Genomic DNA, 17,957 nt, shown 5'->3' with positions numbered 1-17,957 from the left:
AGTGCTGAAATCAAGTAGGGAATTTGGAAGGTAAGTAACATAGTAACATAAGGTTGAAAAAATACCAGAGTCCATCAAATTCAACCTATGTCCCTATTGTGTTGATTCAGAGAAAGGCAAAACTCCCTTTAGAGGCTGATCCCAATTGCCCCATACTAGGGTAGAATTCCCTTCCTTACTCCAAACATCAGAATAAATTCCTGGATACACATTTTGTCCCTATTATTCTAATGTCCATATTCTGTAATATTATTGTTCTCCAAAATGCATCCAGACCCCTTTTGAACTTTTTTATTGAGTTCACCATGACTGCATCCTCTGGCAGAGAGTGCTATGGTCTCACTGCTTTTACAGTAAAGAACCCCCATGTGTTGGAACCAGCGCTGGGAGCTCATGATGTCATAGTCCTGCCCCCTCATGATTTCACACCCCGCCCCCTCAATGCAAGTCTATGGGAGGGTATGACGGCTGCCATGCCCCCACCCATATACTTGTATTGAGGGGGCGGGATGTGGCATCATGATGGGGCGGGGCTATGATGTCACGAGCTCCCGCGCCGGCTTCAGCGTTCGGAACAGTTTGTTTCAAACGCTGAGCAGCGGAGTACCCCTTTAAGGTGCCTCTAAGCCTTCTTTTTTGCTCCTTAAAACCCTTTGCCTACTAGCGCTATATTGAGGACTAGAGGGTATAAAAGCCAGCCATGCAACATCATTTGATTTATTTTTGTTAACCATTAAAAGGCATTATGACGACTTGATGACTGCTTATTTGTCTCTCTCTAAGGCTGCATTCACATCTTGTTTTTGCAATACGGTTGCCGTATCCGGTTTGATTGAAAAAAAAAACGTATCGAACTGTATTGCAAACCGTATATTTTGACGTTTCATTGTAAACCGCATGCCAACCGCAGCATTAGGGTGGTGTACGTTTGGCATCATTTACGGGTTTGTACGGTTTTTACCGGTCAAACTGCAGTCTACTATGGTTTTGTGTCCCGGTCAAAAACCATATCCAACCTGTATACGGTTATTTTAAAATGGAGTTCTATGGTAACCGTATTGAACCGTATGTGCGTACGGTTACATCCGGTTTGCACAATACTGTTTTATTTAAAACGTTTTTGTAAATTCAATTAAAAAAGAAGAACTTTATTTAAAATGTTGACAAACATAAAACCGTATCAGTTCTTTTTTTCAAAGGAAACATATTAAAACGTATGCAAACGGACATCCGTTTTCAGACCGTATACGTTTTAAAAACGTGAGGAGGCATATACGGTTGCATACATTGCATACATTTCGGTCCGGTTTGGAGACATATGTTTTTTGTACAGAAACGGCATATGGGACCTGTATTGCAAAAACGAGATGTGAATGCAGCCTAAGAGTAAAAAACTTTTTCACAGCAAGCTCATAGATATTGACCAGTGATCATATATTGTTGTCATTTTAATAGAAGTATTGCAAGATACCGCAGCCTTGCCCTATTCTCTTTAATGGTACACAGCTCCAGCACCTAGCATCTCTGCTACTAAGTGTATAGTAATGCAAGTAGGAATGCTGGTAAACATTAAATAGGTTGCTGTGCTAACATGAGTAACACTGCATTATCAAGCAGCTAATCGGTGGTTGCCAGGACTCCCCATCAAACCAATATTAATGGCCGACGGACCATCAAGGCTGAATAACCTAGATTTCAATCTTAATACCATGGTAGTATCTATGACTGCAGCAGGAAGTCGCTATGAGTAAAATCTTTCTTTTAGGATGTCATGTTGGATACATTCTCTCTGTAGAAATCTCTGATCCTTTTCACAGTTGGAGTAAGTTGACTGCTGCAGTTTTTGACCAGGGTCTTTTTAGGTAGTTTTTTTCACTTTGCATTAACTTGGATCTAATACACACATACACTGCGACAGCATATTAAGTAACTGGCCTCAGTAGGGATGATTCCCCATAGTTTTGCCTGTGTCTTCACCTGTCAGGTTAGTTGTTTACAGTCTGTTGCTACCCAGGGGTCCAAAAGCATTATCACTGTCCAATTTGGCACACATTTCTGGCCTTAAGCAGAGCCTCTTAGTGCGCACATGGAAGATGGCCATATAATGAGGCCAATAGAGAACATCTGCCCACAGTTTACAATATAATGATATGAATTATGTCAATCCCATTATTGTTTGCTATCATTTTAGATTTGGAGCCATAGATAGATTATTTGAATGCACTTTTGCATAGACATAAAAGAATTATCTTTTATGACATAATAATTATAATTTTAACTCTGTCATGTGATGCACAGGTGGTATATTATAGTGTAATGTTGGTATAACATTCACTAAATGATGAAGTCCCAACTGGGCTTTCCTTTATTCCATGTAAAGATGCATCTACTTAAACAAGCCAAGCTAGAGCGCCATCTTTCATCCATTAATTGGGCACATGCACTGCCAGTCCTCTACTTTGTAAAAAATGTTAACAGAATGAACTAATTTTTCAGAAATTGTGGCAAAAAGTGGAAAGCATAACACACATCATTGAGAGTTTAAAAGTCACTGTTGGTGATATGTGCTTTGGGGTTTGCTAGATAGATTTTGATAGATTTTAACAATGACAAGTTAAATGTACATATGTACTTCTGTTTCTGCAATATTTCAAATGTGTTTTGTTTCCTACTGAAAGATGGATTTTCTAGTCTCTAATTTATTTGGCCCTGGCAAGGCTGGGATATAGAATCTAAGGAATCTCCTTGTTCTTCCCCCTTATGCTTTCTTGAAAATGTGGACTTTCTTGTCAGATTCAAAGGTCATGATCCCCCAGAATAGTCAATAATTCTTGGCAGTCCTGCTAATAAAGCAATATCGTAGACAGGAAAGGAGCCAAAGGTCATTACCGGGAGAATGGTCAAGAATAAACTGGCCAGAGGATGAACTGAGAGCATAGTTAAGAATTGTCAGAAGCTAGAAACACAACAACAGGTACCAGGTGAACAATCCAAAGTGTGAGGCTAGAGCAGTATGCAGTATAAGGTAGCGCAACAACATGAGTCAGGCAAGGTTAGAGGGAATATGTATGCTCTAGATTATCCTTAGAGCTCAAGTGTCAATAATGCTGTGCTGTGAGGGAGAACTGTAGCCAGATACAGAAAGACTTACCAACCATATTCAACCTCTAGCTGATTCTTCTCATCTAGACTCGCCAATGGTGCCAGGAAACGTCACAAGATAAGGTTTTATTTCCCATTTTCTAATGTGCATTGTTCATCCGTATGTCTGATTCCAACTTATCCTGGTGGAGGTGGAATCACTGTGGGTAGAATTACAAAAGGAGGGAAATACTGAAAAAATAATATTTGGGGTAATCTACAGACCCCCTAATATCACTGAAGAGATAGATGTTCGGCTTCATAAACAAATAGAGAGGGCCACCCGGGCAGGTACAGTGGTAATAATGGGAGATTTTAACTATCCAGATATAGATTGGGGTCCGGGGTTGGCTAAAACTACAAAGGGGCGACAATTCCTAAATTTATTGCAGGATAATTTTATGGGCCAGTTTGTGGAGGACCCAACAAGAAGTGATGCCTTGTTGGATCTGATCATTTCCAACAACGCAGAGCTGATTGGTAATGTAACTGTGCGGGAAAACCTTGGTAATAGCGACCACAATATAGTTACTTTTGACTTAAAATGTAGAAAACAAAGACAGGCGGGGAAGGCAAAAACATATAACTTTAAAAAGGCAAACTTCCCTGGGCTGAGGGCTGCACTACAGGACATAGACTGGGGGGAAGTGTTCTCAAATACTGATACAGAAGGTAAATGGGACATCTTTAAATCAACTCTAAATAACTATACAGCTAAATATATACCAAAGGGGAACAAATATAAACGATTAAAATTAAATCCTACATGGCTGACACATGATGTTAAAAGAGCAATAAACAACAAAAAAATTGCCTTCAAAAAATACAAATCTGATGGGTCAGCGATAACATTTAAACAGTACAAAGAGCTTAATAAAATCTGTAAAAATGTAATAAAAACAGCAAAAATTCAAAATGAGAGACAGGTGGCCAAAGAAAGCAAAACTAATCCTAAATATTTTTTTAGATATATAAATGCAAAAAAAAAAAGGACAGAGCATGTAGGACCCCTTAATAATGATAATGGGGAGGTTGTCACAGGCGATCAAGAGAAGGCGGAGCTACTGAATGGGTTCTTTAGTTCTGTATATACTAGGGAAAAAGGAGCTGACATTGGCCAGGTCAGTGCTGGTAATAGATCATGTAATGTACTGAACTGGCTTAATGTAGAGATGGTACAAGGTAAGTTAAGTGATATAAATGTAAGCAAATCCCCAGGGCCGGATGGACTACACCCAAGAGTTCTTAGAGAGGTAAGTTCAGTAATATCTGTACCCCTGTTCATGATATTTAGAGATTCTATGGTGTCTGGTATTGTGCCAAGGGACTGGCGCAAGGCGAATGTGGTGCCAATCTTCAAGAAGGGCTCTAGGTCTTCCCCAGGAAACTATAGACCGGTAAGTTTAACGTGCATTGTGGGTAAATTGTTTGAAGGACTTATAAGGGATTACATACAGGAATACATAGGGGATAATTGTATTATAAGTGATAGCCAGCATGGGTTTACTAAGGATAGAAGTTGTCAAACCAATCTAATTTGCTTTTATGAAGAGGTGAGTAGAAGCCTTGACAGAGGAATGGCTGTGGATATAGTGTTTCTGGATTTTGCCAAAGCATTTGATACTGTCCCTCATAGACGTCTGACAGGTAAGTTAAGGTCTTTGGGTTTGGAAACTTTAGTTTGTAACTGGATTGAACACTGGCTCATGGATCGTACCCAGAGAGTGGTGGTCAATGATTCGTACTCTGATTGGTCCCCGGTAATTAGTGGTGTACCCCAAGGTTCAGTACTGGGCCCGCTGTTGTTTAATTTATTTATCAATGATATAGAGGATGGTATTAACAGCTCTGTTTCTATCTTTGCAGATGACACCAAGCTTTGTAGCACGGTACAGTCTATAGAGGATGTGCATAAGTTACAGGATGACTTGGATAGACTAAGTGTCTGGGCATCCACTTGGCAAATGAGGTTCAATGTGGATAAATGTAAAGTTATGCATCTGGGTAGTAATAACCTGCATGCATCGTATGTCTTAGGGGGGATTAAACTGGCAGAGTCACTGGTAGAGAAGGATCTGGGTGTACTTGTAGATCACAGACTACAGAATAGCATGCAATGTCAGGCTGCTGCTTCCAAAGCCGGCAGGATATTGTCATGTATAAAAAGAGGCATGGACTCAAGGGACAGGGACATAATACTCCCCCTTTATAAAGCATTGGTACGGCCTCACCTGGAATATGCTGTTCAGTTTTGGGCACCTGTCCATAAAAGGGACACTGCGGAGTTGGAAAGGGTGCAGAGACGCGCGACTAAACTAATATGGGGCATGGAACATCTTAGCTATGAGGAGCGATTAAAGGAGTTACAATTGTTTAGTCTTGAGAAGAGACGTTTAAGGGGGGATATGATAAACGTATATAAGTATATTAATGGCCCATACAAAAAATATGGAGAAAAACTGTTCCAGGTTAAACCCCCCCAAAGGACGAGGGGACACTCCCTCCGTCTGGAGAAGAAAAAGTTTAGTCTCAAGGGGCGACACGCCTTCTTTACCGTGAGGACTGTGAATTTATGGAACGGTCTACCTCAGGAACTGGTCACAGTAGGAACAATTAACAGCTTTAAAACAGGATTAGATACATTTATGGAACAAAATAACATTAATGCTTATGAAGAAATATAAAATCCCATCCCTTCCCCAATATCGCGCCACACCCCTACCCCTTAATTCCCTGGTTGAACTTGATGGACATATGTCTTTTTTCGACCGTACTAACTATGTAACTATGTAACTATGTATTAATCTCTGCATATTTTTAATGGTATTTTTCATTTTTGCAGGATAAATCTTCTTGGTTTGGGACATATCCCATGGAGATCCCATTACTTATTGTGGTTGTCCTTGGTTATACGCTGTCAGGAAACAGACTGGAAGCGGGTAGTGGATCCTCTGTGTTAGTAAGGCGATGGCGTGGGCCGTACCAGGGGACCGGTTCTAAGAAGTTACTGGTTTTCACCAGAGCCCGCCGCAAGGCGGGATGGACCTGCTGTGGCGGTAACTCCCAGGGCATATCCCCCTATAGCGACTCAACCTCACTAGCAGCTGAGATAGGCGTAGTACACAAGGACAATGCGAAGGCAAGGTCGGACGTAGCAAGAGGTCAACGCAGGCGGCAAAGATTCGTAGTCAGGGGCAACGACAAGGGTCTGGATACACAGGCTTGGGAACATACAGAACGCTTTCTCAGGGCACTAGGGCAACAAGATCCGGCAAGGAAATGAAGGGAAAGCGAGTTTTTATAGAGTAGGGAGTGATTAGAACTCATTGGGCCAGGCACCAATTAATGGTGCACTTGCCCTTTAAATCTGAGAGACCAGGCGGGCGCGCGTGCCCTAGAGAGGGGGGTCGCGCGCGCTGGGACTGAGTAGGAGGACAGGGCAGGTGAATGACACGGGATGAGACCCCCGGGCAGGCACGTCCCGCCGCAGGGATCGCATCCCCGCCGAGAGACACAGAGCAGCGCTCCCAGTCAGCGAGTCTGACCAGGGCGCTGCAAGCAAGAGCAGAATGCTCTGAGCACTCCGGGGGAGGAGTGGGATACCCGGAGCGCTCGGCGTTACAGTACCCCCCCTTAGGTCTCCCCCTCTTTTTGGAACCCCAGAATTTAAGAATGAGTTCCTTGTCAAGTATGTTGGCCTCAGGTTCCCAAGATCTTTCTTCGGGGCCACAATTCTCCCAATCAATAAGATAACATCTTTTACCTCGGACAACCTTTGTAGGCAAGAATCTCTTTCACGGAGAAGACATCCGAGGACCCAGTGACAGAGCAGGAACGGTGACCTTGGGGGAAAAGCGGTTAAGTATGAGAGGTTTGAGAAGGGAGACATGAAAAGAGTTAGGAATGCGGAGAGAAGGAGGAAGATGGAGCTTGTAGGAGACAGAATTGATTTGATTTTTGATTTTAAATGGCCCGAGGTACCGAGGACCAAGCTGGTAGCTAGGGACAGGGAAATGGAGGTATTTGGCAGAGAGCCAGACTTTGTCACCGGGGGAAAAAATAGGAGGAATTCTTCTCTTTTTGTCAGCATGTCTCTTCATGCGAGAAGAGGCCAGTAGGAGCGACTTTTGGGTCTCTTTCCAGATGGAGGAGAAATCTTGAGTCAATTCGTCCACGGCAGGGACTCCAGAAAAAGTGGGAATAGGGAGGGGGGGGGAAGAGGATGATGGCCGTACACCACAAAAAATAGAGATTTGGAGGAAGATTCAGAATTTTTGAAGTTGTACGTGAATTCAGCCCACGGCAGAAGATCAACCCAATCGTCTTGACGGGAGGAGACAAAATGTCGAAGGTAGTCACCAAGAATCTGGTTTACTCTTTCCACTTGTCCATTGGATTGCGGATGATAGGAGGAAGAGAAATTTAATTTGATTTTTAATTGACTACAAAGTGCTCTCCAAAATTTGGAAACAAATTGAATGCCTCTATCAGACACAATATGCGTGGGAAGTCTGTGGAGACGAAAAATGTGGAGAAAAAATTGTTTAGCCAATTGAGGCGCAGAAGGAAGACCTGGAAGTGGGACAAAATTAGCCATTTTGGAAAAACGATCCACGACCACCCAAATGACAGTGTTGCCATGAGATACAGGAAGGTCAGTGATAAAGTCCATACCTATATGGGACCATGGTTGTTCAGGCACAGGCAGAGGAAAGAGAAGAACAGGCGTGGAGTTTTGTCACGTGCGCACACAGTACAGGCCCGTACAAAATCCGTCACATCTTTCTCCAAAGAGGACCACCAATAATGTATGGCAATTAACTGTATGGACTTTTTGATTCCAGCATGACCAGCCAGGTGGGAGGAATGACCCCATTTGAGAGTTTGGAGGCAAAGACGTGGAGGGACATACGTTTTTCCAGGAGGAATTGGCACTAGAGAAGCAGGAGCGGAGGAGATCAGACATTCTGGAGGTATGATGTGTTGAGGAAAAGCTTCAGATTCAGAGACATCGGTAGAACGTGATAGAGCATATGCCCTGATATTCTTGTCCACAGGGCGAAAATGAATCTGAAAATTAAAACGGGCAAAAAACAATGACCATCTAGCCTGGCGAGGATTTAAACGCTGGGCGGACTGGAGATAGGACAAGTTTTTGTGGTCCGTGTAGATGATGATGGGATGAAGGGACCCTTCCAGAAGATGTCTCCACTCTTCGAGTGCCAACTTGCTGGCCAATAATTCACGGTCACCTATGGAATAGTTATTTTCAGGAGGGGAAAAAGTTTTGGAGAAAAATCCTCAAGTGACATTTTTTCCTTTAGAGTTTTTTTTGCAGAAGAACAGCTCCGGCTCCAACTGAGGAGGTGTCAACCTCAAGGAAGAAAGGTTTGAGAGGATCAGGCCTGGACAAGACTGGTGCAGAGGTGGAGGCGGCTTTGAGATGATTAAAGGCTTCCTCTGCCTGTGGTGGCCAGGATTTCGGATTAGAATTCTTCTTGGTCAATGCTACAATGGGAGCAACGATGGTGGAGAAGTGGGGAATGAATTGTCGGTAATAATTAGCAAATTCGAGAAATCGTTGGATAGCTCGTAGACCTGTGGAGCGTGGCCAATCCATTACCGCAGATAGCTTGTCAGGGTCCTTTTGAAGGCCTTTGCCGGACACTATGTAATCCAGGAAGGGTAGGCTGCTGCGTTCAAAGAGACATTTCTCAATCTTGGCATAAAGATGATTTTTGCGTAGGCGCTGAAGCACTTGACGGACATTGAGGCGATGTTCCTCTAAGTTGGGGGGAAAAATTAGGATGTCATCTAGATAGACTACCACACAGGAATACAGCATGTCCCGAAAGATCTCATTGACAAAGTCCTGAAACACTGCAGGGGCGTTGCAAAGTCCAAAGGGCATGACGAGGTACTCGAAGTGACCATCTCTAGTATTGAAGGCAGTTTTCCATTCATCACCTTGTCGAATACGGATGAGGTTATATGCGCCCCTTAGATCCAGTTTGGTGAAAATTTTTGCCCCACTCAGTCGGTCAAAGAATTCGGAGATCAAAGGCAAAGGATAGCGATTCTTTACTGTGATTTTATTAAGACTGCGGTAGTCTTTACAAGGGCATAGAGATCCGTCTTTTTTGGAAACAAAGAAGAATCCAGCTTCGGCTGGAGAGGACGATTTTCGGATAAAACCTCTTTTTAGGTTTTCCTGAATGTATTCAGACATGGCTTGCATTTTAGGAGCGGAGAGTCGGTAAATCCTTCCACGGGGCGGAGTGGTACCAGGGAGCAAGTCAATAGGACAGTCAAAGGGTCTATGTGGTGGTAAAACCTCTGCTTGCTTTTTACAAAAAACGTCTGAATAGTCCTGATAGGCCTTAGGAAGACCAGGCAATGGAGGAGCGACGGAGACTTGATTGACAGGAACCAACTTAAGACATCGCTTGTGGCAGGAAGGTCCCCAACTCTTAACGTCCCCAGTGGCCCAATCGAGGACAGGAGTGTGACGCTGGAGCCAGGGCAAGCCAAGAAGAATTTCTGAAGTACAATTGGGCAATACATGAAATTCGATATTTTCAAGATGGACAACTCCAATGTTCATGAGCAGGGGTTCAGTGTGATAACGCACGGGGCAGACCAATCTCTCTCCATTCACAGAGGCAATGAAGAGAGGTTTGACGAGACGGGTAACAGGAATATTGTACTTGTTGATGAGTGAGGCCTCGATGAAATTTCCTGCTGAACCAGAGTCCAGAAAGGCCTCAGCAGAGAAGGAGGACTTAGTGGGCAAGGAAATCCATACTGGAATAGTAAAATGTGGAGAGGAAGAATTCACACCTAGTAACGCCTCTCCCACGTTCACTAGGTGCACGCGTTTCCCTGACACAGAGGACGAAGAGGACAGTCCTTTAAGAAATGCTCAGAGCTTGCACAGTATAAACACAAGTTCTCGTTCCAACGGCGAGTTCTCTCTTGTTGGGTCAGGCGAGACCGGTCCACTTGCATGGCCTCCTCGGCGGAAGGCACAGTAACAGGTTGCAAAGGATGCTGAAAGAGAGGAGACAGGCGCGTATTACACCTGGTGCAAACAAGATCTTTTTCCTGGCGAAGCTCCTGGCGTCTTTCAATGTAGCGCATATCAATGCGAGTAGCCAAATGAATGAGATCAGACAGGGAAGAAAGTATCTCTCGTGCGGCCAGACAATCCCTGATGTGCCTGGATAAACCTTTCTTGAAGGTCGCGCAGAGAGCCTCATTATTCCAGGCCAACTCAGAGGCCAGAGTACGGAACTGTACGGCATATTTGCCCACTGTAGAGTCTCCTTGGATGAGGTTTAGCAGGGCTGTTTCAGCGGAAGAGGCACGGGCAGGTTCCTCAAAGACACTGCGTAGTTCCGTGAAGAAGGAATGGATGGTAGCAATAGCAGGATCGTTGCGGTCCCAAAGCGGTGTGGCCCAGGACAAGGCCTTTCCAGATAGCAGACTGACCACGAATGCCACCTTAGACCGTTCTGTGGGAAAGTGGTGCGACATGATCTCCAGGTGCAGCGAACACTGGGTCAGGAACCCACGGCAGAGCTTAGAATCCACATCAAACTTGTCAGGTAGAGACGGGCGGACTCTGGATATGGAGGCGGCAGCTCGCTGTGGAGGAGATGCTGGAGCTGGCGAAGGAGATGGTTGCTGCTGTGGAGGTAGAAGCTGCTGGAACATAACAGTCAACTGTGACAGCTGCTGTCCTTGTTGGGCGATCTGCTGGGACTGCTGGGCGATTACGGTGGTGAGATCAGCGAGGCTTGGCAGTGGTACCTCAGCGGGATCCATGGCCAGATCTACTGTCAGGAACCGGACTGGAAGCGGGTAGTGGATCCTCTGAGTTAGTGAGGCGATGGCGTAGGCTGTACCAGGGGACCGGTTCTAAGAAGTTACTGGTTTTCTTGCTGCGGCGGTAACTCCCAGGTTGTATCCCCCGATAGCGACTCAACCTCACTAACAGCTGAGATAGGCGTAGTACACAAGGACAAGGCGAAGGCAAGGTCGGACGTAGCAAGAGGTCAAGGCAGGCGGCAAAGATTCGTAGTCAGGGGCAACGGCAAGGGTCTGGATACACAGGCTTGGGAACACACAGAACACTTTCTCAGGGCACTAGGGCAACAAGATCCGGCAAGGACAGGAAGGGGAAGCAGGTTTTTATAGAGTAGGGAGTGATTAGAACTGATTGGGCCAGGCACCAATTAATGGTACACTGGCCCTTTAAATCTGAGAGACCCGGCGAGCGCGCGCCCTAGAGAGAGGGGTCGCGTGCGCTGGGACTGAGTAGGAGGACGGGGCAGGTGAGTGACACGGGATGCGACCCACGGGCAGGCACGTCCTGCCGCGGGGATCGTTCCCCGCCGATAGACACAGAGCAGCGCTCCCGGTCAGCGAGTCTGACCGGGGCGCTGCAAGCAAGAGCAGAACGCTGTGAGCGCTCCGGGGGAGGAGCGGGACCCGGAGCGCTCGGAGTTACATACACTGTTTTGGTTGACTGTGTTTTGGTTATTTTCTATCCACATGGATAGAAAATAACCAAGAAATCACACCTTTGAGACTGGCACAAAATGCAGCAGTATTCTTGCCATACAAATAGAGAAACCTGAGTATAATTCAGATACATTAAAAGTCAATGGAGTCCATTGGTCAATATATATATATATATATATATATAGAATCAAGTAGAAGCGGCACACCAGTTTACCCGTGAAAGCGTGGGTTTATTCACACATCTGTGCAGAAAAGCTACGTTTCGGCTCGACAATAGAGCCTTTCTCAAGCAGGCTTGAGAAAGGCTCTATTGTCGAGCCGAAACGTAGCTTTTCTGCACAGATGTGTGAATAAACCCACGCTTTCACGGGTAAACTGGTGTGCCGCTTCTACTTGATTCTACATATTACTTGGGAATTGGTCGGTTCCTGAAGCTTGGCACCCGGACGGATCTGGAATCCTGGTGCACGGTGCTCCCCTTGACCCATTATTTCTATATATATATATATATATATACTTATATATATATATATATATATATATACCCTAAAGCTCTTCTAGATCCATTTATATTACTGTTGTGAATATTATCCAGGGATACCTGAGTTTTCAGTTGTGCTTGGTCCTATTATTTACTGCAGATACATATTGGTATATGTTGCTTTTTTGTTTTTTAATAGTAAAAGTATATTAAGTTTAAAGTCAAGATATACAGAAAACCAAACATGTAAAAGCATATGATAACAAAGCAACATTGGTAACATCAACTCAAATCAGTACAAGCAACTTTCAAATTAAGAAGTTCAAGACAATAGAGGCAGGGTCTTGTGTTACAACAAAAAGACATCTGAGGAGGAGAGTCCCTGACTCCACAAGACAAAGGAACTATCGGTTTGCGAGATTCAACAATGTTTAGACCAGGGGTCTCAAACTCAAATTATCCGGGGCCACTGGAGGTAGCAGCTGGGTGAGGCAGGTCCACATGCGACCCTTACATATAATGCCCCCATCATGCGCGACGTCCCTCATCAGACTCAGGCCGGCCGGCCAACCTGAGACGCGGAGGAGGAGGGCAGTGTAAGTGAAGCCTTCCGGCATTTAGCGCTGCTTGCCCAAAGCAGGGCTAAATGCCTGAAGAAGTTACCTGCCCGGCGCCCGGAACTGCATGTCCCGGGCGTCGGTCAATACAGATTACACATACTTGGTGCGGGCCACAAACTTTCGATACACGAGCCACAAGTGGCCGGCGGGCCGGGAGTTTGAGACCCCTGCTTTAGACTATGTGTTACCAAAGAGTTAGACAATCCAGAGGAAAAGGAAGAAAAGTGAAATAGGTAGAGAAGAGAAGAGAGGGAATGTTGCTTTTCTTATCAGCATGTTAGGGATTCATCAGGGCTCCCTGGCTAGGTTCCTGTGCAGGGTTACCCATATGTGAGCAACTGTCCTGCATGTGATAGGCAGGGCCTAGACTTCTACAGGGTGTATCAAGGACTTATATAGGTCCCCTTCTGCATCAATTTCCTACCACCTATTTTGTATTTTGTCAAACTTTCTTCATTGTGTGTTTAGTTGCCCTTTGGGGCATAGCCATAATAGTATGTGAGCTAAAAATTTGCATACCCTTGGAGAAATAGTAAAAAAAAATGTAAACGTCTGCCATAACCCTTCCATAGGCTTGCATTGAGGGGGTGGAGCATGACATCATGAGGGGGCAGGCCTGTGACATCACGATAATCCGGCCCCTGTATTGCCTGTCATCAGCCTCGGAGCGTTCTTCGTTCCGTGCTGCTGGTGAACGAGGGTGCGACAAGAGAGATTGCGCAGGACCCCCGCAATCAGACATCTTATCCCCTATCCATTGGATAGGGGATAAGATGTCTAGGGGCAGAGTAACCCTTTAATATTGTGTTTTGCCCCATTTAGCATTAATGTACAGTCTTTTGTAGTATCTGTATATTAGGCTCAAAATTCTTATAGGTGGTATGGTTGCCAATTTGTCTTGGCAAAATGTCTCTAGGTTAGAGATGAGCAATTTTAAAAAAAAAATTTGTTTCGGATGATTCGCCAAATTTTCTGAAAACATTTGATTTGATCCGAATTTATTTGCGGCAAATTGCTATTAAAAACGGCTATTTCCGGGCTACAGAGAGCTTCAATAGGGTTGTAGAACACTTTGCCTTGCTGTAACACGCATAGGGGGTGTGCTGGGCTAATGAAATAATGCTGTTATTCAGTATGACATGCAGATTCTTTTGGAAATGTCCTTCCTGCCATGAGAATGTAGTGACAAGAGTTACCTTCCATTCTGGACTTCTTACCTGGCTTTTATGGAGAGCAATTATTTATTTAAATTAGATTAAATATTATTTAAAGATTTACAAGTCACTTTTCATAAATTATAAAAATCTTTAAACAAAGTCTGCAAACTACAAGGCTCTTATAGCAGTGATCATATAAGTGCTAAACATTGTTACATGATGTGCATTACAGACAGATCTGTGACCAGTTATTTTTGCTCCTGAGGCGAGAACAGAAAATTGTGCTCCCCCCCCCCCCCTTTTTTGGCTAGGGGCACCTCTTGAAAAAAAAATTATGGGACACTCTTACTGAATAATTTTTTTTAAATATGTTTCTTATGTAGATTACAGTACAGTTTTATGCAGCGACTCAAAATTACATATTCACTGATCAGAGTCATTCTCTTTTTTTTGTTCCCCATCTGGCACAGGACATCATGATAATCTGTTCCAGCCAAAACTCTTGGGCAGAACCTGTAACACAAACATATTAGTATTAGGCTCTGCACTTTTCTAGAATTATCATCCCCTTTTCCCTACAAATGACTCCAGCTTCCTCCAAACACAATGCCACCAGCCTTCCCACAACGCACAAAGGGGAGATTTATCAAAACCTGTGCAGAGGAAAAGTTGCCCAGTTGTCCATAGCAACCAATCAGCTTGCTTCTTTCATTTTTAACAAGGCCTTTGCAAAATGAAATAAGAAATTTCTTTGGTTACTGTTACGCCGAGCGCTCCGGGTCCCCGCTCCTCCCCGGAGCGCTCACGGCGTCTCTCTCCCTGCAGCGCCCCGGTCGGTCCCGCTGACCGGGAGCGCTGCACTGTCATGGCCGTTGGGGATGCGATTCGCACAGCGGGACGCGCCCGCGAATCGCATCCCAGGTCACTTACCTGTCCCGGTCCCCGACTGTCATGCTCTGGCGCGCGCGGCTCCGCTCTCTAGGGCGCGCATGCGACAGCTCTCTAGATTTAAAGGGCCAGTGCACCAATGATGGTGCCTGGCCCAATCTTCCCAATTAGCTTGATTAGTTTCCACCTGTGCACTCCCTACTTATACCTCACTTCCCCTGCACTCCCTTGCCGGATCTTGTTGCCCTTGTGCCTAGTGAAAGCGTTCCCTTGTGTGTTCCTAGCCTGTGTTCCAGACCTCCTGCCGTTGCCCCTGACGATCCTTGCTGCCTGCCCTGACCTTCTGCTACGTCCGACCTCGCTCTTGCCTTATCCCTTGTACCATGCCTATCTCAGCAGTCAGAGAGGTTGAGCCGTTGCCGGTGGATACGACCTGGTTGCTACCGCCACTGCAAGACCATCCCGCTTTGCGGCGGGCTCTGGTGAAAACCAGTAGCTACTTAGAACCGGTCCACCGACACGGTCCTCGCCAAACCCTCTCTGACACAGAGGATCCACCTCCAGCCTGCCGATCCGTGACAGTAGATCCGGCCATGGATTCCGCTGAGGTGCCGCTGTCAAGTCTTGCCGACATTTCCACGGTGATCGCCCAGCAATCCCTAATGATCACCCAACGAAATCACCAGCTGGCATACTTGACCACCGTGACACAGCAACTTCAGTCACAGATACAGCAGCTGCTGCCGCAGATACAGCAACTTCAGTCACAGACACAGCTGCTGCAACAACCATCTCCTCCGCCGGCTCCTGCAACTCCTCCGCAGCGACCGGCCGCTCCTAACCCCTGCTTGTCCCTGCCGGACAAATTTGATGGGGACTCTAGACTCTGCCGTGGTCTCCTGCCTGGGAAGGCCCTGCCATGTGCCACACCGCCCGGAGCACCTCTCTCACAGTATCCTTTGCAATCCACCCCTGTGCCTCCCGCCGAGGAGGCTATGCAAATGGATCGGTCTCGCCTGACCCCTGAAGAGAGGACTCGCCGCAGAAAGAAAGAAGATTTACTTCTATACTGCACTGTGCGTTATCGCACAGAACCCCTGCTCTTGAGCATGGAACTTTTTGTTTTGCCCAAATGCTCCTCTGAACTCCTCCTCGGTCTGCCATGGCTCCAACGCCACTCCTCTACCCTTGTCTGGACCACCGGGGAGATCGGGAGCTGGGGTGCTTCTTGCCACAGGAAGTGCCTCACGTCTGCTCCCAGTCCCGTCAGTCAAGCCTCTGTGTCTCCCCCTTTACCTGGCCTCCCCAAGGCCTGTCTGGACTTGCGCCAACAGCGCCAACAGATCTGCAGCATTTTACAATTTAGTGGTACAAATAAAAACAACTATTAGACATAACAATATTACACACTAACTATTCAAACAGGAGGAATGAAGGCCCTGCTCGTGAGAGCTTACAGACTATGAAGAATGGGGTTGAGACAGAAGGCATAAAGTGCTTTTATTGATACAATCCAGCCGTATTTTATAAATAGGAAAGGTTACAAACGGGCGTGAACCAGTCACTAGCTAGTCTCCGAATGACTAAAATGCATTGAGAGTAGGGGGATACTGTCAAATATGGAGCTTTTGATATCTCCAAGACCCAGTGGTCTCAAAAGGGGCAAAGTGGGAGTAGTGGAAGCCAATTAGAGAATGTTACAGGCCTGCTTTAAGAGATGTGTCTTTAGAGCATGTTTAAAACTGTGGATATTGTGGTTGAGTAAGGGATCGAGGTATCGCATTCCAGAGAACTGGTGCAGCACAAGCAAAGTCTTGGAGATGGGAGTGAGAGGTTTGGATTATAGAAGATGTTGGTGTGAGATCATTAGCAGAGTGGAGAGAACCAGTTGGATGGTAAACAGAGATGAGGGAGGAGATGTAGGGAGGTGCAGCACTCTGAAAAACTTTGTGTTTGAGACTGGGGATTTTGTACTGTATTCTGGACTGAATGGGTAACCAGTGTGGTGACTGGCACAGGGGAAAGGCATCGGTGTAATGGCTGGAGAGGAAGAAGAATCTGGCTGCGGCATTGAGGATGGAATGGAGAGGGGAGAGTTTAGAGAAAGGAAGGCCTATTAGTAGAGAGTTACAATAGTCAAGGCGAGAATTAATCAAAGCAATAATGAGAGCTTTAGCAGTTTCAATAGTGAGAAACAAGCAGATTCAAGAGATGTTTTTGAGCTGAAGGTGACAAGAACGTGAAAGGGACTGAATATAAGAAGTGAAAGACAGATCAGAGTCTAGTAGAACTCCAATCCTGTCTCTGAGCTTTCCAGGCTGTTCTTTCCCCATCATGGCTTGGTTCCTGCTCTGATATGCATTGTCAACTGTGAGACATTTTACAGACAGGGTTGTGTCTTTCCAATTCATGTCCAGTCAACTAAGTTTACCACAGGTTACTCCAATCAAGGGGTAGAACATCTTAAAGAAGAGAAATGGGAGGCCCCCCAATGCAAAATGCCAAGTGTCAGAGCAAATGGCCTGAATACTTATGTCCATGCAAAATTTAAATTTTTCTTTTTTAACAATTTTCCCTTTGTCATTATGGGGTATTTAGTGCAGATTGATGGGGGGGGGGGGGGGGGGGGGGGGGTTCTTGACAGGCCTCAACATTACAGAATGTGAACAAAGTCTAAGGACTTTCTGGACACATTGTAGATGAGTACAGTATTTGCTGTAACTGAATCTATATACACTGCTCAAAAAAAAATAAAGGGAACACTTAAATAACACAATGTAGCTCCAATTCAATCACACTTTTGTGACATCAAACTGTCCATTCAGGAAGCAACACTGATTGACAATTAATGTCACATGTTGTTGTGCAAATGGAACAGACAACAGGTGGAAATTATAGGCAATTGACAAGACAACCCCAATAAAGGAGTGGTTCTGCAGGTGGTTACCACAGACCACTTCTCAGTTCCTATGCTTCCTGGCTGATGTATTGGTCACTTTTGAATGCTGGCAGTGCTTTCACTCTAGAGGTAGCATAAAATGGAGTCTACAACCCACACAAGTAGCTCAGGTAGTAGAGCTCATCCAGGATGGCACATCAATGCGAGCTGTAGCAAAAAGGTTTGCTGTGTCTGTCAGCGTAGTT

Source organism: Hyla sarda, chromosome 11 (genome assembly GCF_029499605.1).
Source record: "Hyla sarda isolate aHylSar1 chromosome 11, aHylSar1.hap1, whole genome shotgun sequence".
NCBI lineage: Eukaryota > Metazoa > Chordata > Amphibia > Anura > Hylidae > Hyla > Hyla sarda.
The sequence above is the reverse complement of the archived record's forward strand: the minus strand, read 5'-3'. Positions refer to the sequence as shown.